This window comes from Tachypleus tridentatus, chromosome 1 (genome assembly GCF_004210375.1).
Source record: "Tachypleus tridentatus isolate NWPU-2018 chromosome 1, ASM421037v1, whole genome shotgun sequence".
NCBI lineage: Eukaryota > Metazoa > Arthropoda > Merostomata > Xiphosura > Limulidae > Tachypleus > Tachypleus tridentatus.
The window spans coordinates 133,531,369-133,556,123 of NC_134825.1; the positions used below are offsets into that span (position 1 = coordinate 133,531,369).

Below are 24,755 nucleotides of genomic sequence, written 5' to 3' on the forward strand. Positions count from 1 at the left end.
AAGTGTTTCTAGTGATAACAAAGCTTGTACTGAAAGAGAAATTAATATTTTCTGTAAATCAAGCAATGTAATAATATAATTCATTTGATAGAGTAAAAATAAAAACTTTGGATTTTATTTGTTAAAAATAATATTAAACAAAGCAGAACTGTCGACAAATCCTGAAACAGGACATGGCAGTTGAGCGTAGCAAGAGGGGTCAAATTTTGTTTTAATGGTTCTGTAACCAAACAAAATTGAAAGCTATAAAATTATGCTTTTCTGAGCAATGGTAATATTTGAAAAAATTACTTACTTTAAATTTCATATTTCTTATAGAGATAAATTAAGGAACCTCAGATGTCTGACAAAAAAAGTAATTCCTTGCACTAGTTTTTTTTTTATCATTATCTAAAATTACGAACGTAAAACTTGTATACTATTAAAATAGGACTTATTAGCTACAACTTTATATCATACTAATTTATTTAACATTAACAAAGAAAACGTTATTGAATTAAATTTTGAATGTAACTCATTAAAACCTTGTGACACACAAACAGTAAAGAATGCCTGTGCCAAGTAGGATAATTACTGCTTAAAGTAAGAATATTTTTTTATTCAAAAAAATAAAAGAAGCCATTTTGTAAAGAGGATGATGATGTCTCACCAAAAGAGAAATAAAATAGAGTAATTTGAAAAACAATCTGTGGCAACGTTGTTCAGTTGTAATATCTTCAAATTATTTCCTACTCTGGTTAATTCATTGTTGCATTATTTTATGAATGGTATTTCTTACAGTTTTGAGGTTTTACCTTATATACCAAGAAATATTTTGTTTTGCAAAATGTCATGTATGGTACAATTAAATATTAGGGTTTCGACCTGTGTAAACATCCAATTTATTTTTTTTCATCAGTGGAAATCTTTACAAAGAACAAAAAATTTTAGTGCTGGATTTAGTTGCCATAATATGACAAATGGATACCAAATGATATGTGCTTATTGCTAATCAAATTTAATACCAATTAGCAGCTTCTGTTAAAGAAATCCAAAATATTTTGTCCCGCACCCCTTTTTTTTGTTTTTGAGAAAATTAATACTAATAAAGTTAAGTCAACAAAATCAAAATAAAGGTACGAGTTAAAACTGCAAAACCAAACCTCTGACTAATTACATTAGTTTGTTATAACCAAAACAAAAATAAAAAAATGTTGCACTATTTAGTGCAACATTTACTACTGTTTCAGCTTGCTTTTGATTATACACTAACCTATCAATCCCTGCTTGTCTTTATGAAAAAAATAAAAACTTGTTTCAATCTAAAAGCAAATGGTTTCAGGTAGTTAAAGTCAAATAACTACCAGCTCTTTAACTGATGTTGTGCTTGGCAACTTCAGAGATGAACACTCATTTGAAATTCCTCAAATCATACTTTGGATTTATTAACAATAAAGACATACAATTCAACAGAAAAAATCATAATAAATAATGTTTAGACTACCAGTTATGGTTTTGCTGAGAACTGGTTATGAAAAATTAAGAACATGAGAAGAAAATAATTTGATCTACCAAACAGATTTGTTGTTGCTCGTTAGTTTTTGATGTGGCTTCCACTACACAAGCTAGAACTTCATACAGCTTACAGTTGATCAAGTCAAGAAACCTGTTAACATTGTCTTCTGTCATTTGCCAACCATGGACAAGAACCTGTTGAAAATACAGTGTGAAATATTTTTTGATAATTAATCTTTTCCTTAAAAAATTATAAACTAATATGAATGCAAACAAGAATTTGAAAAATGAAAAAACTTTCATTGAAATCCCAAATGTATATTTCAAGAACATTAAAGAAATGATTAATGAATATTAAAACACATTTAAAAGATTTGTTTTCATACATGTATACACACACACACACACACACACACACAAAAGGCTTGTAGTATGTTATCCTAAAAGCAATATAACAAGTCTGCTGAGTAATAGGAGATTCAATAAGATATTTATCATGAAATAATTGAGCTTACCAACTCAGTTTGTAAAACAAGATAGATATTAAAAATAAAGAACAATCTTTATTAATAACCTAAACATGGCATGTAAACACACATCTATCACTTTTGTTTTGAATTTTACACAAGAGCCATCTGTACTAGTCATCTATAGTTTAGCAGTGAAAGACTAGAGGAAAAGCACCACCCATCACCAATTTTTGGAGCTACTCTTATCAGTTACTAGTGAGACTGACCATCATATTATAACACTCCTTGGCTTAAAAAAGAAAATATGTTTGGTGGGGTGGGAATTCAAACCCACACCTCTCAGATTGTGAGTGAAGCACCCTAACCACCTAGCCATGCTAGACCAAACTATCACTTTTACTGGAACTGAACTGCTCTCAAAACTTACTTCTTGAAGTAAAGGGAAATGTAAAGAGTAACAGATAAAAGATATGAGCTTAGCTTTGAGACAAAGAATACTTGTGTTTTTAGATTATAGCATTCTTCTGGACAATTGAACAAACTGCTGACAAGTTATAAATCAGGATAATCAACCTGTATAATCCTAAGTGTAAGCTAAAGACTGGTATTTGTCACTTCCTATTTGGAATATAAACTTAATTACATTAATGACAACACAAGTTAATGATGAAATAATATTTAACTCTAAGTTTAGGCTAAAACTATTGTCAAAAGCTACTTGTATTTAGTGTTGATTATATATTCCCAGGCTGCAATGACTAAATGTTTAGCATTAAACACTCACAGTTTGTATGGTGTGACAGATGCAAGATGGTGGGTTTTATCTGCGAACTCAAAAACAGCATGTACATTTAAAGAAGCTGGTAATGAAGATACACAATTAATATAGAGAGTTTGTATGTTGAAAGAAAAATTAGAAACTGCCCTAAGTAAGGTAAGAAACAATGAGCTAAAAAAAAGTGTAAACTGTTAGAAATTGCAGGATAATTGAAAGAAGAACTTAAGCTTTCTATACAAAGGATATACTGGTCAATATTCACTTTCAGTAAGATAAAACAGTATTAAGAAAGCTAACATTAAGTAACAGATCTCAAGCTTTGCTTCTGCAGATAAGAAACTATGGGAGGGAGACATAACAAAAAAGGGCTATATAAGAATGGAAATTTAAAATATAGAAGCTGTGTTATCACCAAACTTTAGCATGGCACATGGTTTGTGGAGTAAACAGGAATCAAAGTGAGTGATACAGTAAAGTGTTGGCTGTGATGCAGTTTTCACTGTGCACATACATTAGGTGCTAATGAAAAAGGAAGGAATGATCAGGGGAGACAGTGGTGAGAGCCAGAAAAATATAAAACAGTAATTACTGTAATAACAGAAGTAAAAGTAATAAAATAGATGACTTAACTGCACTGGTTGAAACAGAAGTGTGATGTAAGAGGAATAAATAAAATTTGGTTAAAAAAACAATTTTGATGACAAGTGTTTCTGATACACATATTTATAGGTTGTTTAGCAAGGATAAATTACTAAACCAGATGGAAAAAAGTAGCTCTATACGTGAAATGAGAGTTGCATCCTATTCAAGTTGAGAATTTCAAAGCTAATTGTTAATCAAATTTAATACTGATTAGCACTTTCTGCTTAAGAAATCCCCAAATTATTTTTTCTCCTGCAAAGAGGTTGAATCTATTTGGGATAGATTCAAAAGGGGAAAGACTTACTTGAAAGTTGTAAAGAATACCAGATTAAACAAATGAAACCACTAAAAACTAAAGAATTTGGTTATTAATGAGGTTATAAATATGGAAGATTTTAACTTTAAGCATATATATTGATAAGTATTAAAAATCAAATCATGAGAGAGAGAATTTTAGAAACTTTTCAGGATGGTTTTCTTCACCAATTGGTTACAAATTTTAATACAATGTTCTTTTAGATTTACTGTTAACTTCTAATGCAATAATGCCCGACAAGGTGGAGGTTAGGGAACATCTGGTGCAAGTGATCATTGCTCAATCAGAATTGATGTTTTGCTGCATACTAAGATAAGGAACAAGACTTGTCACCTGTAAATTGGGCAAATGAATTAGAGATACTGAATATGAAAAACTTTTAAACCCTTAAATTTAATATAAGCACATTACTTATGAAAAAAAATGGCTGCAATATGAAAAACTAGGTTAACTCACACATGGTATAAAGGGTAAAATAAAAGCATTATAAATATAGGAGGTTTAAACTGACTGCTATGATGGAAGATGAGAGGATCAAAAGAATTGGTCAAACAGGAAGATATTTGGTTTATGGGAAAATGTAAAACTTAGTAGTGAGGATTTCTTTGAGTACATTAAGGGTGAACACAAAATAGGGTGAGAATTTGTCCTGTGAGAAATAATACAAGACTAACATCTCATGCTTATTACATTGAACTTTTTTTCAAATTTTACTAATGAAGATATAAGCAATATTCTTCATCCTGAACACTTGCAAAATAGAAACACAATTGAACAAGATATTAATTCTGAACTTAAGAAAATAAAAAACTGAAAAGTTAAGAATTATAAATCTCCTGGGCCAGATAATATTTACCCAAGGGTTTTATAAATATGTTACCGACTGAATATGTGAACTGCTTGCTACTTTTTTTTCCTAAGTTCTTGAATAGTGGTAGGTTGCCAAAAGATTGAAAGTTAGCTAATTTTATTCTTCTTTTCAAGAGAGGTGATAAAACTGTCCCAGTAATTATAGACCTATTAATCTTACAGTGATGTCACTGGTGGAAAAATTTTAAAAGCCTATTAAAATGTACTGTACAAAGTTATTTAACAAAGTTTAAAATTGGATAGTCAACATGGTTTCACTAAAAGAAATTTTGCCATACATATCTTTTGACATTCTTTGAAAAATGTTACTGCTTATGTATATTAGAGTAAGATGGTAGATTTTGAGTATCTAGATTTTCAGAAAGTATATGAAAAGATGAAATATAAAAGGCTTGTAAAAAAAAAATCATCTCTATGTATGGAGAACAAGTTAAACTGGAGAGAAGAGCTGCTGAATGGAGGAAAGAAGAGGGTTGTTGCAAATGGAGTTCAATCATAATGGACTAAGATCACAAGTGTGGTACTTCAGGGTTCAGTATTAGGACCTTTGCTCTTATTTGACTTGCATCAGTGATAGATAAGGAATAAATAGTAAATTATTTAAGTCTGCTGGTGATAAAGTTATAGGTGTTGCTCGCTATGAGGAGATGGTGCTGCTTTAAAAAATAATTTGGATTATTTGGCAAGTTATATAAATAAATAGGAGATACATTCAATTACAATAAATGTGAGGTAATGCATGTGTGATATCACAATTTGAATTATGAATGTAATGTTTATGAGAATAACCTTAACAATGTTATGGAAGGAAAGATCTTGGTGTAGTAGATGATTGGTATTAAACCATTTGAGTAATATGCTGTTTCCAGTGGTAAAGCATATAGGAATTTAGGCTGTATCTACAGAAAGACAAAATACAAGTCCAAAGAGGTTATAATGTAGGCCACATTTGGAGTGTTTTGTTTAGTATTGGGTTCTTTACCTTAAAAGACATTCATAGGACAGCTACTTATCTTTATAGATTTTAATGCTTTTAACTTCCAATATAACGTGTATATATATCTTCACAAATTTTGGCAGTCTTTTAATTAACATAAGTCTTCCACATACAAAAAAAAAGTTTGTTTTTTTAATACTTATGGTAGCAATGCACTAAATTTAATTTATTAAATAATCACTAAATATAAACTAACAACATGCAAAAACAGACAATTTCCTCTAACAAATCACAATTTTTCTGGTTTTCTAATTGCATATTACAAATGCATCTAAGCTACCTATTGTAACTGAAGGTGTATAAAAGTGAAATGGATGGTTATAAAATTACAGTTTGTCTGAGCACTGACAAATTTACAGCAAGTGATTTAGATTAAACTTCATTCTTTTGAGAGTTCAAATAGGGGATAAGACGGTAGAGACCAACATTCCTAAACTTTTTTCAACCATTGGGCTCTAAAACTACTAATGGAACCCTTAAGAAACCCTTTATTTTCTATTTGTTACACTGAAACACAGTGAAAATCAAGTACAAACTTTAGTCAGCATGTAGGCTCCACCCATAAATGAAATAACCAATGACAGAAATGATACAGAGAAGTGCAAGTTAATGGCTGATAAGCTTTTATGCTCAACATTTGGTTGCAATTACACAACAAACTTTTCTCACACAACCCCAAAGTTCCACCAAAGACAGTTTAGTAAATGACAGTGGTGGTAGTGATGTGTACAAGTGCACTTCTAATCAATGTTATTTACATAACTGGTTATTTCATTTCAAAAGTAAGAAACATTGCAGCCTTGAATAAAATCCACTTCAAACATTCTTTCAACAGGTGAAAACTGCACATGTACTCAATAGCAGATTAATTCCATAAATGTTCTACTATTAATATAAAAATCAAAAGACAGTATTCTTAAATACCAAATTTATGTACCACATATGCGAGTGAATGGAAGTATTTAAAGTAATTTAAATCCTAGGAGAAACTTAAAAAAGCTTTCACGTACAAGATAACAATATAAATTTCACAAACAAAAAACTGCTATGCAGCAATAATTTAGCCCTCAGTAATAATCTCCACCAATACTTCCTAAGATAACTTAAACGGCAAGCTCTGTTGTTTAATGTAACAATTTTAAGCAGATATAAATTAATATGTATGTGATAAAACATTTGTTAATTCTACTCAACAAGTTGCAACAACTGTCCTTTCAGTACAAAATGCCATCCTTTCAAAATGATGACAAAAACGTTTTTTTTATGAACTGGCAATTAACTAAAGAAACAGCAAAACAACTAGTACAATATATATATTAATGCATTAACATCATACAAAAAAAAGTCCTCTACCAGTGATAAATGCTTCATAACCTTTATATTTGAACATGCAATTTCTTCCCATGTCTACTTTACCTATCAAAGTTATACATTGAGAAACAGCAATAGCAAATAATAATAATAATAATAAATGTAATCTTAAATTTTCACATGTTCAATAATTCAGTTTAGTGAACTCTTTCAGTAAGAGATACACAAGTATGTGGAAAAATAATTACAAATCTACATATAGAATAAAGTATGAAGCACAATTCCAGATGTTTTATGCAAAATATACAAGGTGTCCATAGATTATTAAACCACTGAAAATTTAAAAAATCATAATAAACAATAAAAATAGGAACTGTATAGGCCTTTAAGTTCTAAAAAAATAGACATTCTTAAAACAGATCTTTTCTCTCACTCTCAGTAGCAAAAAAAGTGGTCAAAATGTTGTCAATTATACACACTTAACATTTCATTTAAAACATTTTGCCTATTCCTATCAAAATAGTAAAAAAACCCTTTACAGAAACTGTACAAAACTAGTTTCTCAGTTTTTCAATAAGACATTTCCCAAAAACATGTATAAATCTGATAAATCCTTTTCACCAAAATGGTTTTCTTACATCTAGCAAGGATCAACAGGTTTGAATGACAAATATATCACATGAATTACAAATGTTATGATTTGAACTAGTAGCAGATTTAAGGCTGTGTGGGGCCAGTGGCTAATAATTTTGTGGACACTGCACCTCATGTAATTTTACCTAAAATAAAATTATTAAATAGGAGTCTTTATCAAAACCTTGGATCCTGGGAAAAGCCCCTCAAATTACTACCTAAATACACGACTAATTACTTCCTCCATTGAATAAATACAGAAATCAATGTCTCAAATTGTTCTGTTATTAAAAAATGTTCTGAAACTAATGAAAGTGAAAATAGTTGTTAAAACCATCATTTGAAATGCCATGTCTTACAGACTATCTATTTTTGAAGTACTCTAATTATTGTTGAGTTTATAAAAATCACTATAAAAATTACAACTGTACTGTGATCCAAAGTCACCCCTCATGTCCGATACATGCTTGTCATAATGTAGAACATTATGTATTAGAAATGATACTTCATATTATACTCAATTCAAAGATTAAGCTCATGTAAGAATAACATCAGTGTGTCAGTATCTGAATGGATAGAGGAACAACATTAAAAGTGAAAACAAAACAGTAAAAATGTTTACAGGAGTTAATTCATTACAACCTCATTCTTGTAAAAATATTTTTGTGTGTAATTATAATTTCTACTTTTAATCCCTGTACTTTTCATTAAAGAAAGATTATAATGCAGAGCACATGAACATTTAAGGAAATGTACAAGAATACAATGCACTTTTGAGGTTTCATATAATCTGGTTTTGAATGTTCTTAGCCTAAGACAGTGATCCCAAGTATTAAATCACTAAGGATGCTACAAAGTAAAACTTCAAGGAAAAGTAGTTTTTAAATACATGCTTCAATTGTAAAAGATGTTATAAGAACAAGAATAATGCTTTTATATACATAAAATAATATTACCTTTGGAAACTAAACAAAAGAAGAAAACAAACTATATATTGTAGCCTGCAATATTTGATTGTTATTCTTTAACATTAAGGTGAAGTTGAAAAGCTTAAGCCAGTTAGTTCATATATAACAAGCATATTCCACAGCTTAAATGCACTCTGAAAAGCCACTATTACTATCTACCCTCTGAAAGTTGACTTTAAATAGTTCACATTTTTACATTACATTCAATAAGAAATCATTATAATAATGAATAAATCAGAATGATTAGCAAGAAAAATAATGCATTTTATCAGCAATCATGTTCTATGAAATAAGTTACACTTTGAACCCAAACATTTGAAGACTAATCTTGAATAGTTTTACTTACATTTAATAAAACATTTAAAAAGGTATAAAAAATTAATAAAGTAAAAATAAGAGGAAAACAGATTTAATTAAAAAACTCACTTGATTAACTCCTGATCTGTAGAATGGTATATGGGCAATAACAGTAACATAAATATTAGGTCTGAAGAGGAATCCACTACCAGGAATCTCAAACTAGTGAAATTATGAAATAAAATAGAATATTCAGAACTTAATGAAAATAGAGAAAAATTTCAACAATATTACACAATACAATCTTTTGGTTTGTTTTACACAAAAATGAAGGTAACAATTTTCCTGCAAAAATCCAATTCCCCAAATATCATGAAGATGGAAATAGGAGAACTACATGCAGTCCTTTAGTTACCTATATATAACAAATTACAAACTTCAGTAAATAAATATATTAGCAAATAAATAAAAATACTAAAAACTTCTCAAAAGTTCTTGTAAGGGCAGCTTTATTGCTGAACTTCTTTAATACAAATATGGAAACCTAAGTTAACATTATGGTACCATGTTGTTTAGTCTTGATAGTTTTGATAAATAATTATGAATACACAAAACTAATTTCACTACCCAAACAACTGCAGTCAACGAAAATAAATTTAGAATAAACTTTAGAATTTGTTTCACAAGTTCTCTAGTCGATCTGTTACCAACTGCACGAAAAATTATTTTCATAAGCCTATAAACGAGTTATTTCAACAACACAAAAAAAAATTTCATTTGACATAACAAATGTAATGATTGTTAAATGTACATTTGTAAAAACAGAAAATGCTTTCAAAAATCTGATTGTGTTTTTAAAAGCAATTTCATTAAACTGTATTTGGAATGTAGTGAAAAATCATTTAATGTCAGGCAAGTTTATAAAACTATTTACACACATGAGATGTATCAAGTCATAATGGCTATATTTTTAATTGTTTTTTTTTTTGTTGTTTTTTTATATATATATAACAAATGTTCAACATTACATGGTAAATATGATAAAATAACATATAAATGTACAGCTAGTACAGCAAAGGTTTTATGAATACTAAATCTTCGACATTTAAAATGGTATTTGAAAATTAAATTTTAGATTATCCATACCCTTTAACAATGAACTTGGCTGTGCTTAAATGCATCTTTTTCTTTAGCTAGTAATTAATTTTCAAAATAAATTCTAAATATACTCTCTAAAATAAGCTGAAAATGTTTGTCTAATCTGTTACAAATGTTTTCAAACTAAAGGATACATATGAAACAAGTTTCCACTTTAAAAGTAAATTATTTTATAATGTTTATGCTTATCTTCCAAAACTAAAAACAAAACCACAGTTTTTCAATAATGAACTTAAGCATCTACTATAAAATTTGTACAAACCGGTTTTACTGCTCCTTTTGTACATTTTCAAGTACTTGATAGATCTCATCAAACAAGATACTTCCATGCTGTATATCCTGTAATAAATTATAAACCATCACACATTGCACTGGCATTATAAATTCAAGAGTCTTAAGTTGTAAGAATAGCACATCACTAATGATAATTTTTCTGTGAACAAAGTTCATGAAAATTAATTTGCAAAAGCCTAATAGTGTGTCCAATATACAGATTTTACATCCTGTAAAATCCCAGCCCCACTTACCACTGAAGAATGGGATTACATTGACATAAAGGGAAACTGTCCATATGGACTTCTCCAGCAGCTTGGGACTGGAGAAGGAAGGAATCTTCCATTACTCCACTAGAATAAAAGGGGAAGGAATTCACTTAGGAAAGAAACACTAGAAAAGTACATAGATCAAACAGTAATTTTCTATCATTTGCAGAAAATATCACACTGATAGATTAGGCACTGGGTTGCTGTGAATAGATACACAGCAGATGCTAAACAGATCTAAGGACAAGCTCACACTGGGTGGTTAATAATATATATTGATATAGCTCTGAAACAGTCTTTCAAAAACACCATCTCCATAGTAAGCACTGAGCAGGGCAGATTTATCTCTACCTTTATTCAGAATTTGGGAGAAAGAAGTATTCCCTATGAGGTAACACTAGCCATGTGGTAAGATTAGTTGTCTCTGTTGACATTGAATTAAAGCCAAAGAAAAATGAATAAAAACCCTACCTACAGAAGATAAAAACATGGCAACTGGAGGAAGACAAACCTGCAATGTAGTTTAAATAATTTGACAAATGTATTGAGGGTCATCCATATTCTGCAAGATCTTGTATAGGGAATATCAAGGCAAGAGAAATCATGAGATAACAAACTAAAGAGATATAAAAAACAGAAGACAAAATGAGGTAGTTAACAAAACCAATCAAAATAGAAGGAAATATGTTACAGGAGGAAGATAAATCCATTCCCTCCTATAGCAAGAAAAGGTACAGTTGACTGCCTTGAAAAGAAACAGTACAAGTGAAACAACCAATCACCATTCCATACAAAACAAAGGAGATGTTCAAGGTTACAACAACTATAAAGGTTGATTGATTGATTGATTTAGTGTTTTATGGCACAAAGCAGCGAGGCTATCTGCGCCAGACATTCGGTAAAAATGTAAAAAAAAAAATAAAATAAATAAATAAATAAATGTAGTAATAGACATAAATGGAAATGAATGTAAAACAAAAAAGTATAAAACCAATGTTGACACCTAGTCTACAATGTTAAGATAGAAGGCAGAGTATAAGAAGTTGTAAAGTATTTACTCTAGCAAAAGGTAATGATCATAACCCGCCAGGAAGATTAACAGGTAAGTTCAAGAACCACCGTCAATCACCTGAAGTTGGCCTTTCCAGTCCTGGTTCCGGGTTATGTGTCATAGCAGCTATTATCAAAATGTAAAAGAATAAAAGTTTTAAAAGACACTCCGCAAAATCGTAATAATGAGTAGCCAAATGTCCAGTAAAAGATAAAAGTCCAGTAAATGGAGTAAAATTTGTAAAAGTAATTGAAGATAAAAGCAAAACGGCAATTAAAACAGAAAATGGCGTAAAACCAATGTTGACATCCAGTCAACAAAGTTGTAAAGAACTACCTGTAGCAGAATGGTAATGTTCATAACCCGCCAGGAAGACTAACAAGTAAGTATAAAACCACCGTCAGTCACCTGAAGTTGGTCTTTCCAGTCCTGGTTCCGGGTTATGAGTCAATATGGCCAGTACTAAAAGTTAAGTAGTAAAAGTGTGAAACGATATGCAGCAAAAGTATAATAACAACTCGCCAGGACGACTAACGAGTAGTTCAAACAGCAGCGTTAGTCACCTGAAGTTGGTCTTTCCAGTCCTGGTGTTGAGTTATTTAATGTTATGGCCATTTTCCAATTTCCAATTGAACTAGAGAGATTGAGACTCTTAAAAGGGAACCACAATTAAAAAGGTGTAATGAATAAATATGCAACACTTAAATGAGATTAAAAAGGTTAATGGCCATTAAAAATTAAAAACATTATCAAGGTGGACAGAGTCACCATCACCAATAACTCTGTCCAATGTTACAGATTGACCCTGGGAAAAAATATGTTTAAAATATTGCCGTCGTTGAGAATTGTAACGATGGCAAGAAAGTAAAACGTGACTGATAGTGATTTGAGTGTTACACAAACTACACATTGGTGCATCAGTTCCAGATAAAAGAAAATGATGAGTTAAAAAACTGTGACCAATGCGTAGCCTAGTGAGAACAACTTCCTCCTTCCGAACTTTACGGAAGCTAGATGGCCAAAGTCCAATTTTGGGTTTGATTTGAAAAAGTTTGTTGTCACGTTGCTCATTCCAAGTGGACTGCCAGCTGGCACGGAGCCGAGCCTTGAAGACAACACCATAGTCCATGTACGGAATAGGCATAGGAGTGATGGTGCTGAAGCAGACATATTTAGCTGCCATGTCTGCAAGCTCGTTCCCGCGAATACCAACATGGCCTGGTATCCAGAAAAACTGGATTGAAGTAGCTGCTAATGAGAAATGGGCCAGTCGGTTTCGAATATCAGCGAGAATAGGATGTGAGCTAACGTGTAAAGATTCCAAAGCAAGTATAGAACTAAGCGAATCAGTATAAATAGTGCAGTTGGAGTACTGCTCAGCTGCAATATGATCCAGGGCAAGAGATATGGCATACAGTTCAGCAGTGAACACAGAAGCTGTAGAAGGGATTCTGCGCAACTACTGACCCATAGCAAACCATAGCAGAGCCCACTGAATTACCTGATTTGGAACCATCTGTATAAATGGGAACTGAATGATTGTTTGAAAGATATTCATTGAATAAAAGACGGTACTTCCAATCTGGAGTATCTGCCTTTTAGGTGACTGAAAGAAAGGTCACATTTGGGGCTGTAATAAGCCATGGTGGGATGGGCCGACCTGTGGAATCTGCAATGTTATCCAAGGACAGACCCATTCATCCAATTGCTCCCGGATGCGAAGGCCAAACGGAGCAATGACAGATCGTCTGTTCTGAAAAGTACTGCCCACCGAGGAAGGAAAACACATTTCCAGGTGGGATGCTTTGGTAAGGAATGAAGTTTCAAGTATATTGTAAAGATAGTTGCAAACGGCAAAGGTGTAGAGAAGGTTCATTTGATTCAATGTATATACTTTGAACTGGAGAGGTACGGAAAGCCCCAGTGCAGAGTCGAAGTCCTTGGTGATGAACGGGTCCAGCATCTTTAAGGCCGAGGGTCTGGCAGAGCCATAGACCATTGATCCATAATCGAGTTTCGATCTAATAAGAGCACGATATACCTTTAACATTGAACAGCGATCTGCCCCCCAACTGGTAGAAGAGAGAACACGGAGGATGTTCAGTGTTCTTGTGCATTTGACCCGAAGCTGCTTTAAGTGTGGTATAAAGGTCAGTTTACAATCAAAGATAAGCCCCAAGAACTTGGTCTCCAGGACCACTGGCAGCAAAACTTCACCGATATGAAGTTCAGGATCAGGGTGAATACCCCGTCGACAGTTTTGGAGAGAGAGAAATTAAAGCCGTTCACCAGAGTCCACTTCCGTACACAATTGAGGGCGGTTTGTAGTTGCCGCTCAAAATATCTCATGTTTGATGACTGACATGAGATGTGAAAGTCGTCGACATACAGCCCATTCGCAACAGTGAGAGGGAGTTGTTCAGTGATGGCATTTATCTTTATACTGAAGAGTGTAACACTCAATACACAGCCCTGAGGGACTCCAACTTCCTGTACAAAAGAACGGGAAAGTGTCGAACCCACACGAACTTGGAATCTCCTGTCCATTAAAAATTTTTTAATAAACATGGGTAGATGGCCACGTAACCCATATGTATGGAAGTCTTGCAAAACGCCTGCAGCATGTCATAATGAATATCATCAGGTCCAACAGACATACTGGCAGACCGATGAAGGGCCATTTTAGTTCCACCAGGGTAAAGGGACAATTATAGTCAAAGAAACAGTCAGTTCGAAAGGGAAGAGGTGATCGCTCTGCCCAAGTCTTGATGGGCAGGAAGGTGGAGGAACAAGCAAAAGTGCTAGATACCCAGCAAAAGCTTTCACCTAGAGTGTTAGCGATGTTCCGAACATCAGTCACCTCCTGACCATCAGAGAGTAAGATTGAGAGGGGATAGAATTGTAGTGTCCATTAACCTTTCGAATCCTGTCCCACATGATCTTGGAACTGGTGGTAGAAGATATACTGGTTGTGAACTTAATCCAAGATTCCTTCTGGCTGTGACGTCTTACCCACCTAGCATGTGCACGGGCCCGTTGGAAAGCAACCCAGTTTGAAAGTGTGGAATATCTACAAAAGTATCCCAGGCCCGCTTTTGAGCCTTCCGTGCTAAGTGGCAAGCAGGATTCCACCACGGACGAGGATATCGTGGAAAACGTGTCGAGGTTTTAGGAATACACTGAGCAGCTGCATGTGTAATACAGTCAGTTACCGCTGCTACACAGTCGTCTATTGATGGCTGATTTACGATGGCAGGATCAAGTTCTGCGAGAGCAGTGAAAGTGGACCAGTCTGCCTGATCCAGCTTCCACCGGGGCACGCGGGTAGGGTGGCATCGACCACGGCCAGTCTCTCTCAAAAGGATCGGAAAATGATCACTGCCTAGTGGATTACTGTCAACCCTCCATGAAAAATGGGAGAATAATGAAGGGGAGCAAACTGAGAGATCAATAGCGGTAAAGGACTGACTAGGTGCATGAAAATAAGTGGAAGAACCAGTATTGAAAAGAAAAAGATTGTGATCAGAGAGCATCCGCTCTACAGATCGGCCCCTCCCATCAATAATAGCACTTCCCAGAGGGGATGATGTCCATTAAAATCCCCAGGATTAGAAATGGAGATGGCAATTGTTCAATGAGAGCATCAGGATCTGATTGATCATATGTCTTTCCAGGGAACAGGTACAGAGAACAAACAGTGATGGTATGACCCAAGGAAACACGGATGGCTACAGCCTCCAAGGGTGTGTTGAATGACAAAGACAGGGTGGGCACGTGTTGATCAACCAACAGTGCCACCCCTCCATGTACTCGACCATCACACAACCTGTCATTTCTCTACAGAGAAAACTGCCGAATGGAGACAGTATCAGCAGTTTTGAGAAATGTTTCTTGTAAAGAAAGACAAACAGGATGGTAGGAAGCAATCAGCGTTTTGATATCATCCAGATTAGAACGTAAACCTCGACAGTTCCATTGTATCAAGGTGGCCATTTTAAGAACGGGTAGGTGAAGTGGCTGGAGAACTCTTCGGTTTACGACCACGTCTTTTTTTCTTTACTGTCTTTAGTCGGAGGAGGTCTATCAACCTCCATGGATCCTGCTCTGTGTCGGGTGGGCAGGTTTTGTTATTGGAAGGGGAATCCAGTGACTGAGGATGCGAACGAATAACTGTTTTGTCTCTTGTGGTGGGAGAAAAGATGTATAAAAAAAAATGCCTGTATTTGAAACTGAAGGACGTGGATCCTGAGGTTTGTTGGAAGGTATGGGAGGAACAGAGATAAGTGTGGAAGTCGATTCATCAACCTTTTAACCTCGGAGGTCAAAAGGCTTTTCATTTGTTTTGAAAACGATTCTCTTGGAGGCACAGAGAGATCTGTCTGCACTCCCACTGTAGTTGTGAAATGAAGTGCAGCAGCATATGTCCGAAATGGAGTTGTGGACAGCAATTTCCGAGCCTCAGGATAACTAATGTTATGTGTCGTTTTCAAACGCTGCACCTCTTTTTCCTCCAACCATTTTGGGCAAGAATGAAAGTAAGAGGGTGAGAACCATTGCAGTTTACGCAATGTGGGTTCATGTCACAGTCATAGGCATCGTGGTCCTTGCCTCCACAACAAGCACATGTCAGGGGACCACGACAGGATGTCTTTGAGTGGCCGAATCTCTGACATTGGAAACATCGAAGAGGGTTTGGTATGTATGGCCGAACCCTGCAATGAGATAACCTGCCTTGATGGTGGCAGGTGCACGTGGTGAAGTAAATGTTAAAACGAGGGTATTTGTTGGCAGTGTAATTCCATCTTTGCGAGTGGAGATGCGCCTCACTGCAGAAACTCCTTGAGTGGAGAGACCAGTGAGAATCTCTGACTCGGGAACGTTCTTCAAATCCTTTCAACAATAACTCCTCATGATGAATTCAAGGTAGCATGGGGTGTAACCTCAATAGGTATATCCCCAATTGCCTTTGAATTCAAGAGGAGTTCACTGTGTTGGGATGTGGATGTTTCAACCAATATGTCACCAGATCGAAGTTTCTTTACTGATTTTGGAGAGCCAGCAAGTCCCTCTAGTCCCTTTTGAATAAAAAAAAGGGGACATTTGCCATAAAGGTTTTTCCGAAAGAGAATGTAATATAAGAAAATGAGGTACGTGTGTTACTGATGTTGAAGATTGCTGTTCTGAGTATTCAAGACGTGGTCGCTACCCATTGACTGTTTTTTTACAATTTTATTTAAATTTTTTAGAGGATCCATAGGAAAAAGAAAAATTTCGGTACCCACTGACCCCACCCACCATGGAGCCCTACAAGGGGATGCACTACAAAGTCACGCAAGGATAATGCAGCAACGCCAGGGTTTCGTGAGCACGATACCCAAACACCAGCATCAGGCACAATGTCCACAACACCTGTTGAGAACTTCCAACACTGGTACTTGGTTGATTCTAGCCCAAATGGACCAGCAGATTGACCCAAGGGGGGGCCACGAAAAGGCTGCCCGTCTACAGGAATTCGAGGCCAAAGTGGTGTGTTAGAGTTGGACCCCTCAACCACCAGGATCCTCTCCTCCCCTTCACGAATCGCCACGCACGGCAAACACGTGGGTGGATGTTTAGATCCCAGAGAAGGTAACCAGATAGAACAGAACCTTCCCTGGGAGGTCCCCTCACCACGTACAGGAATCCACACCGAGGGGAACTATAAAGGTAATAAATGATGAGTGAAAGCATCCAATACCTTGCAAGCAACTCAGATTTTAAGGAGGAATGAGCTATGACAGATTAATATCAATCTGCTTCCTGTTATAAAGGGTAGGAAGCATATGAAGCAAAATTGTTAGCACAATTGTTTCCACAAGTAGGGAAACAAATAAGCGAAAAATGTTATGGGGAACAGGCAGCCAGCAGTTCAAATGGAGAATATGAGAGTCCTGATATCTAAACATAGGTTCCATTCACTATGAGAAATTGAAGAAGTAGAGAAACTGGTGAAAAAGGCTTAAAAAAAGATTTATAAAAGTGAGAAAAAAGAAAACAGTAAGGAGATGGAAGGTCAAGCACAAAACCAACCTGAACCACTTAGAAATAGGAATATAAAGAGGAGGTAAGGTATATACAAAATTGGAACAAATCAATGCTCAGAAAATCCATTGTCAGAGCTGTAGTGAAGTTACAAAATCAAAAGTTAGGTGATGAGAAAGGTCAATTAAACAACAATGATAGGGCACCAAAAGACAGCAAATTCAACAAAAACACCAAAGTATAGACAGACCACTCTGAGAATAATCCAGAAAGGGAAAGATAATCAACACAAAGACATTAGTCAAACAAGTGAACTTAATGACTGTGGGTTTGAAAGAAAAAAGCATATAACATGGAAAACAGAGTATGAGAGCAAGTGCTTCCCTACCAATGGATGGAAGGTATAGCAGGGGTATATGAATGGATCATGATAAAAAAAAAAGCCAGAGAAACAAGTCAGAAGATGGTGGCAAGCTGGTTGAACAACCATAATATTGAGAGCATTGTACAGAAAAACAATCCACTGGAGATAAAGTAACTAAATTTTATAACTCAGGTTTAACACACCCAGACACTGTTTTATTAGGAAAATGGACTAGAAAAAAAGCTTCAGATGCCAAATTGTAGATGGCAGAACCAACACTAAAGTACAAGAGGTTCAAAAATATTAATATGTTACCTCCAAAAAAAATGCTCTTCTCACAGGGCATTTGTTTTGTAGTCTCAAACTTATTTTACAATTTTTTAATTAAAATTCTCCTCAACACTAAAGTACAAGAAAATATTAATATGAAAAAATGCTCTTTCTCACAAACTACAATTTTTAATTAAAATTCTCCTCATCTGAGTAATACAATATAGTACAAATAATTGAATGTTCTGCTAATATTTACAAAAAAAAAATCTGAAATTTAACTTGATTTGGCCCTCATGATAAGACACGATGTCCCAGGTCTAAACAGAACTCATTCAATATTGATTGAAACCCTAAACGTACAACAGCATTTGCCAAACACTTTGCTTACAAGTGAACATAACACCAAAGATATTTTACAGAAATTTAGTGCTGCTGATTTACCTATATTTAATGCAGCAATTTAAATTTTACATCCAAATAAGTTTACAAAGACATTCAGCTGTTCTGACAATTTCAAAATAAAAATACTTTTGATAAAACTTATAGAAATTACAGTTTTAACTAAACCCAAAATATTCAGCCTCATTTTTGATTTCTCACGTTTTCAGCTGTAAAAGTAATAAAATATTCCACAAGAGAGCTCCAAACAATATTTAATTCCGCCCACTCAACCACTTTTAATTTATTTTCAATTTGCTACTTTTGTTTGCTACTATTTACTTTAAAATGGTTGTATGATGTAATTTAAATTGCATTTTTATCAAACTTCTAAAACTACAATTAGAGGACAAAAAGGGAAGTTGTTACTTTATAATTTAACTAATTTTGTCAAGTTTATTAATTAAAAAAATTAGACCACTGGTAACAGAAAAACAGGCTTTATATTTATTGACAAGTTCTTATAATTTTAATTTCTTCAAGCTATACCTCATTTCCACAATCATATTAACAGTAATCTGTTAAAACATTACTTTTCCTGATATACAGAAACAAAAAAGTTTTAAACACTGAAAATACATACGTGTATGATCCATATTTGTGCTTAAAGAAGGAAATTTCACTGCATTTTATCAGTATTTTTCAGATAGGGTAAATATCACAGTTTCACTACATACCAATAAAACAGCTCATAGATACAATGAAATATCACAATTTTCACTGACTATTTCCATAGTTATCAAAAAAATATCAATGCATATTTAAAACATCCTTACCACTGTACCAACTGATGAACTCAAATCCAAGCAAAACGCAATACGATACTGATGTGCAAAAAACATCATTTTCGTGAAAGGTGTTACGCGATACTGGTATTTGTGACTTTCTTTAGGGTTCCAACCTTCAGGACATGTCTTTGGGAGGACAGAAACTACCCCAATTTCTTCTGTGAACTCAGCCTAATAAGTACAATAATAACAATTACTCAAACAATGATACCTTTAAAAATACATGAACAAAGAACCTGATCATGAGCAAATAAGCATATATTAAATATCTGTACAAATGTCAGTCATGGTATAATAAATTGTCTTTCCTTATTGTTTGGTAATTTATGGTGCAAAGCAACCAGGCTATCTGCACCAAGCAACTGGTAAAAATAAAATAACAGTTAAAGTATTATAAAGTGTAAAGTGAAATCAAGTTAAAACAAAGACAGTAACCCAATGTCATATAGAATTAAAAGGCCACTGGTCCTTATAAAATGAAAAACATTTGCAAGATGGACAGTGTCACCATCGCCAATTGCACTATCCAACATCTAGAGTAAACCCATGTTAAAAAACATCTACAATTGTGCTGTCGCTCATGGTCATAATTATAACATGACAGTAAAATATGGGCTATTGTGACTTGAGTGTCAACACAGACTACACATTGGTGCATCAGTCCCAGATGAAGAAAACAATGGATTAAAAACTGACAAATGCATAGCCTAGTTACAACAACTTCCTCCTTCTGATCCTTACAGAAACATGATGGCCAAAATCAAATAGGTCTTATCTGGAAAAGCTTATTACATTGCTCGCTCCAAGTCAACTACCAACTGGATCAGAGCAGAGCTTTGAATACAGGGCTGTAGTTCATGTATAGAATAGGCACGGTAGTAATAGCACCAAAGCAGACAGACTTTGCTGAGGTGTCAACAAGATCACTCCTGCAAATACCAACATGGTCTGGTATCTAAAAAAACTGGATAGAAGTAGCTGATAGAGAAATAAGCCAATCAGTTTTCAATATCAACAAGAATAGGGTATTAAATAAAGTGAAGTGATTCTAAAGATAGGAGAAAGCTAAACAAGTCTGTATAAATAGTACATTTTGTGTACCCATAGCTTCTACATGAGCCAGGGCAAGAGAAATGACATACAATTCAGCAGTGAACAAACTGTAGAGAGGATCTTGTGTGCAACCACCAAATCGTAACAAATGGCAGAGCGCACAGAGTGTAGAGGGGTTTCACGAGACTCAGTGCACAAACTCTGGACTGGATAAGTACAGAAAGCCCCTGTGCAGAGCCTAAGCCTCAGATAGTGAGATTCTGGCAGAGCCATAAACCAAATATCCATAGTCCAGTTTCAATTAAATGAGGCCTCGATAGATTTTGAGCACAGAATATCAATCTGCTCCCGAGAGATGAAAGAGAAGACATGGAGGATGTTTAATGCCCTTGTACATTTGACATGATGCTACTTGATGTGTGGAATGAAAGAAAACTTATGGTCAAATATAAGCCCCAATAACTTTACCTCAGGAACCACAACTTCACCAAAACTGAACTCAAGATTGGGGTGAATACCCTGTTGGTAGCAAATGTGCATACATAGTTTTAGAGAGAAAGGATAAAACAGTTTGCTGTGGTCCAATTCAGTATGCCATGGAAAATGTGTCGAGATTTTAGGAATACTGAGCAGCTGCCTGGACAGTTCACCTCTATCAATAGATTATACACGATGGCAGGATCAAGTTCCAAGAGAGCAAAGAAAAGGGCCAGTTGGCCTAGTCCCACTTCCATCAAAGCATGGGGTCAGGTGGTACTGACCAAGGACAGTCTCTCTCAAAATATTAGGAAAGTTATCACTGCTCTATGAGTTTTCCTCCAAGAAAATTAAAGGGGAGAAGATAGAGAAATCAAGAGCAGTAAAAGACTGACTAGGTACACAAAAATAAGTATAGAAAGTAGTCTTGAAGAGAGAGAGGTTGTGATCTGAGAGCATATGCTCTATGAAACAACCCCTCCAACCAATATCAGCACCACTTCATAGAGGATTATGTCCATCAATATCCCTTAATGGTATTTGTTCAATGAGAACATCAAGGTCTGACTGATCACAGGCAGAGGGAACAAATACTGATGATACAACCCATGGGAACACACAATTATAGCTTCCAAAGGAGTATCGAGTGGTAATGACAGGACAGGCACATGCTAATCGACCAGCATTGCCACCCCTCCATGCACTTGCCCATCACATAACCTCTCATTTTTGTACAAAGAAAACTGCCAAAGGGTGACTGAAACAGCAGGTTTCAGAAACATTTCCTGTAAGGGAAGACATATAGGATAAGAATAAATCAAATCCTTAATGTCATCTATATTTAAACAAACTTGATAGTTCCACTGTGGAAGTGAATGGGGTAGGGCACCCTTCCGTTTTCAACCACATTTTTTCTTTATTGGACAGAGGTCTATCAACCTACATGGATCCTGCTCTGGATCAAGTAGGCAGGTTTCTGCCTGTGGATAAAGATTCCAGCGACTGAGTTCATCAGTAAATAATAATTTTACACTTCTGTCCCCGAAGAACAAGATGGACCTGAGGAAATGCCTGAACCTAGAAGGAGTAGCAGGGACATAAGTGGGACCAAACGTTGACTCAACTCTTTTAACCATGGAGGACAAAAGACTCTTCAGATGTTTTGCAAATGACTGCTTGAGGCACATAGAGATATGTCCACACTCCCACTGTGGCAGTGGAACAGAGTGCATCAGCTTATGTCCAAGAAGGATTGGAAAACAATAACTTCCAATCCTTTGGGTACAAGATATTGTTCACAGTCTTCAAGCATTGCACTTTTTTCCTCTGCTCACTTAAGGCAAGAACTATAGTGAGATGGGTGTGAATCACTACAGTTAACACTATTTCCAGTTCACATTCATAAGCATTGTGGTCTTTGCCACCACAATGAATACATGTTAAAGATCCAAACATCATGTCTTCAAGTAACTGAACTGCTGACACTAGAAGCATCTGAAAGGGTTGAGAATGTATGGCTATACCTCACAGTTTAGATAACCTGCCCTAACTATGGCAGGTGGGCATGGCAAAATAAATGTCAAAATCAGAACATTGGTAGGCATCATAATTCAGTTTTTGTGAGTGAAGATTATGCATGCCACAGAAACATCTTGGCTTGAAAAATCAGCAAGGACCTGACTCAGGAATGTTCTTCAAATCCTCAACAATAGCTCCTCTTGAGGGACTCAGTGTAGCATGGGGAAACAACCTTAATGAGTATATTCTTAATGCTCTTCAAACCAAGGAAGAAGCTGGCATGTTTTGGTGAAGATGTTTGACCAAGATGTCTCCTAAGCGCAGCTTCCCTAACAACTTGGGGAACCACTAACTCCCTTTAAATCCTTTTGAATGAAAAGGGAGACATCTGCTATAATGATTTCACAGACAATGAATGCAGAATAAGAAATTGAGTCTGACTTTGATGACTATATAACAAAATTGTTCACATAGTTATTTTCTAATAATCATTTTTCTTCTCTTCTTTCATTTTTATTTGTTTATGAATGGGGATATATCCATAATAAAATAAAAACAAAACATTTCAGTGCCCACTGACCATACTCCAGTTACGCCAGAGTTTTGTGAGCACTATACCCAAACACCAGCAACAGATGTAATGTTCACAACACCTGTTGAAAACATCCAATATTGGCACTTGGTTGACTCCAACCCAAGTGAACTAGCTGACTGGGGCCATTCCAAGGCTGCCTGTCTACAGGAATTCAAGGCTAAAGTTGAGTGTTAGGGTTGAACTCCTCAACCACCAGGATTCTCTCTCATAGGTTGTAATGCATGCCAAACATATGGGTGAATGTTCAGACCCCAGACAAGGTAAACTGAAATTACAAAACATTCTCTGAAGGTCCCTCATCACATACAGGAATCCACTTCGAGCATCCATGTATATTATTGAAATGCGTTTCTGACACAATGAATTAGTTAGAGATGATTACCTGGTTTCTTTTTTGTACAAAATATTAGTTATTTTTGGTAGGTAAGGATGACCAGTGTATGTTGCATGCCAGAGACAAAGCTTTGAACTTTTGTAGAAATGTAAAAGAAAAAAACTCATCTCACACATTTAAATTACAATCTAAGCTAAAATAACAAATTTACACATCATAAATATGAATAATTAACTGTGTTGTTACTTTATATCTATATCTTTGTTCTAAACTCAATGTTGAATAAAGATTTTCAAAAAATATTTATCAGCTCTGCATTTCATGCTTAGCTTAAATAGTAAAGAAAGTACTTGTGTCCTTGAGTTGATCCTTTTAAAATATTTGATAAAGTTGTTTGGTTGTAAGCAAAAAACAATATGCCCCATATTTGGTGAAGAACAATACATTATCAAGTCCACTTAATGAAAAGGAAAGCATTTTACTTCTACTACAAGTTCTACAAATTTCAAAGACATATTCCCCAATTTCATAAATCGTGCTAACTTACTTGCAAACTTATCCATATCTCTTGTACTAAATTTTAAAATAAATTCAAGTTAACAAAACTAGATAAATGGACTAAGTAACAGACAAATTAACTAACCCACTTAACTCAATAATCAATCCAATCCTCTTGTTTTTATAGCTTTCACCCTATTTCTTACACAAAACTCCCTCTAGTTAACACTACACATTTTCAAGTTAAGAGCCTACAAAAGATTTACACTTTGAAACTCTAAACAATGCATATAGTTTCAACAACAGTTTAAAATCAAACATATTTTTGGGCTGCCTTCTTTTCAGATGGCCCACTTTTCTTTTGTTCAACAAATTCCACTCAAGACTTTTCCTGTGACATCCAATGATTTCCTAAGGGCATGTACAATCCAGTCTCATTTTCTTTTGGCAGTATGAATGATCATTAGATCTTAGTTGGTTCTCTGTTTTAAATCATTATTACTGAAATTTAATGGCCACTTAGTTCACAAGATGTTTCTTAAACATCTGATGATGAAAGCCTGAGTCTGTTGAATGCAGTGGCATTTACTCTACATGTTCCAAAGCCATGCAACATGAATGACTTAATGTTGCTATTATAAACCTTGATGCGTTTTTCTTTCTACATATAAAACCTTTAAATTCCAAACTTATTTTAAGGTGATGAAGGCATGGCCAGCCTTCTCCATTCAGTGTTTACATCTTAATTTGTCTCAGCTGATGGATGAAATACTACTCGGACAAGCAACTTTTTCAGGTTATTCTAATTTAATGTGATGGCCTCTTTCTGCTTACTTTGGATCTTCATTACTTCTATTTTCTCTGTGCAC

At 34.8% G+C, this 24,755-nt stretch overlaps 1 long non-coding RNA gene and 1 pseudogene across 2 annotated transcripts in view; both read right to left on the reverse strand.

Moving 5' to 3' along the window:
• Positions 1–1,546: 1,546 nt before the first annotated feature.
• LOC143255243 (uncharacterized) lies at positions 1,547–10,233 on the reverse strand. Its single transcript, XR_013030484.1, has 3 exons — positions 10,197–10,233; positions 8,906–8,998; positions 1,547–1,689 (listed from the first exon to the last, which is right to left on the reverse strand). It is a non-coding gene; the product is annotated as an uncharacterized LOC143255243 (long non-coding RNA).
• An 8,919-nt stretch (positions 10,234–19,152) lies between these two features.
• The window catches only part of LOC143233172 (serine/threonine-protein kinase PLK2-like), a 77,307-nt pseudogene continuing 71,704 nt past the window's right edge, over positions 19,153–24,755 (reverse strand). The window contains exons 8-12 of the transcript XR_013018010.1: positions 23,078–23,195; positions 22,259–22,435; positions 20,933–20,983; positions 19,400–19,582; positions 19,153–19,161 (exon numbers count right to left, since the gene is read on the reverse strand). The product of XR_013018010.1 is annotated as a serine/threonine-protein kinase PLK2-like (transcript). The remainder of the gene's footprint in view (positions 19,162–19,399; positions 19,583–20,932; positions 20,984–22,258; positions 22,436–23,077; positions 23,196–24,755) is intronic.